Source organism: Strix uralensis, chromosome 22, assembly GCF_047716275.1.
Source record: "Strix uralensis isolate ZFMK-TIS-50842 chromosome 22, bStrUra1, whole genome shotgun sequence".
In the NCBI taxonomy this organism is placed as follows: domain Eukaryota; kingdom Metazoa; phylum Chordata; class Aves; order Strigiformes; family Strigidae; genus Strix; species Strix uralensis.
Window position 1 is genome coordinate 5,266,203 of NC_133993.1, and position 2,096 is coordinate 5,268,298.

Consider the following 2,096-nt stretch of genomic DNA (forward strand, 5'->3'; position numbering starts at 1 on the left):
GTTGTCTGCAGCCTCCTTTCAGGTAGCTGTAGAGGGCCATGAGGTCTCCCCTCACCCTCCTCTTCTCCAGACTAAACAACCCCAGTTCCCTCAGCTGCTCCTCATACGACATGTGCTCCAGACCCTTCACCAGCTTCGTTGTCCTTCTTTGGACACGCTCAAGTGATTCAATGTCCTTTTTGTAGTGAGGGGCACAAAACTGAACACAGTAATCGAGGTGCGGCCTCACCAGTGCTGAGTACAGGGGCAGGATCACTTCCCTGTCCCTGCTGGCCACACTATTTCTGATGCAAGCCAGCAAGCCATTGGCCTTCTTGGCCACCTGGGCACATTGCTGGCTCACGTTCATCCGGCTATCAATCAACACCCCCAACTCCCTCTCTGACTGGCAGCTCTCCAGCCACTCCTCCCCAAGCCTGTAGCACTGCTGGGGGTTGTTGTGGCCCAAGTGCAGCACCCGGCATTTGGCCTTATTGAAACTCCTCCAGTTGGCCTCAGTCCGTCGCTCCAGCCTGTCCAAATCCCTCTGCAGAGCCTCCCTACCCTCGAGCAGATCAACACTCCCACTCAACTGGGTGTCGTCTGCAAACTGACTGAAGGTGCACTTGATCCCCTCAGCTAGATCATCAATAAAGATATTAAACAAGAGTGGCCCCAAAACTGAGCCCTGGGGGACACCACTCGTGACTGGCCGCCATTCGGATTTAACTCCGTTCACCACAACTCTTTGGACCCAGTCATCCAGCCAGTTTTTAACCCAGCAAAGCGTGTGCCCATCCAAGCCGCGAGGAGCCAGTTATTCCCACTACAATGAGGAGAAAAATGGAGAAGACAAAGACAAGCAGGGCCAGGTGCCCCCTGGGGAGGTCACCCCGCTTGACTGAGTTGGTGTTTCCTTTGGGGCAACATACTGCCCTGTTTGGAAGAGCTACCCAGGCAAGAGGGAGGAACCAAAGGTGTGTTCAGGTCAATCGCCTGTCTCTGTTGGTGTGAGAGGAATAAAATCAAGCACTGGTGCTAGGCAAGGTAACCAGCTTACCCCAGATGAAGGTCTGGCCCTGCCAGGGTGGAGGAGCAGGTGGTAGACCACAGTAATTAAAAATTAGCAGAGCTCCAACAAACGTTTCTGCTTTGTTGGAATGAGCCTTTGCCATGTAAGGGCTGACAGCAGTAGCGAGGTATTCTACAGTTGATACTTCCTGGGTGCGTTGGCTTCTTAATTGCCCCGTTGCTAATTGGCTCCGTCAAACGTGCAGGGAGGCTGTTGGCGGTACTAACAGCCTTGGGGGAGCCCTTGGTGCATGTGCCCGGGAAGGGCAAAAGCTCTGGGACTCTGTCCCCTGGGCGAGGCATTTCTGAGGCAGAGCTGGCCGGCCGTTACAGACAGGCCCGAGGATGCCCCGTTAGGCAGCAGAGTCTGAGCCCGTCGGGAGGCAGCAAGAGAGCCTGGGGGAAAGCCCGCCCTGCCCTGCCTGCCTTGCCCAGCCCGTCTGCCTGTCCCTGGGCAGCGCTGCCCAAGCGCGGCTCTTTGGTGGCCTCGGGAGCACAGACCCGCAGCGGCCGTCAATGAGAAGAGGTGCTGAGGCCAGGCCTTGACTGCTGGGGGGGCCTGGTGGTGCCGGTGTTGGTGGCGGGGCCGGGCGGGCGGGGGAAGCGGCCCGGGGCCCGGCGGGGCCGGGCGGGGCCGGGCGGGGCGAGGCGGCCCCGGCGGGCGGAGCGGCAGCGCCCCCTGGCGGGCCCGCCCGGGGCTGTCCCCCCGCCCCCGCCGGCCCCGCCCGGCCCCGCCCGCGGCGGTTCGTGCCCGGCCGCAGCCCCGGCTCCTCTCCCCGTGTCTCCCAGCGCGCAGTAATACACCGCCGCGTCCCCGCGCCGGGGCCGGGCGAGCCACAGGGCGCTGGACCGGCGGTCTGCCGCCACCGACAGCCGCCCCGGCGGGGCCTGCAGCTCTCTGGAGCCTTTCACAGTGAACGCGAGGAATGCGGGGGCTCGGCCCGGGAGCTGACGGAACCAGCAGATGTTGTCGTTAGACAGGATGTTGGGGTGGGAGCAGTTGATGGTGACGCCGGTGCCCTCGTTGGTCTCTGCCGACGGCTCCT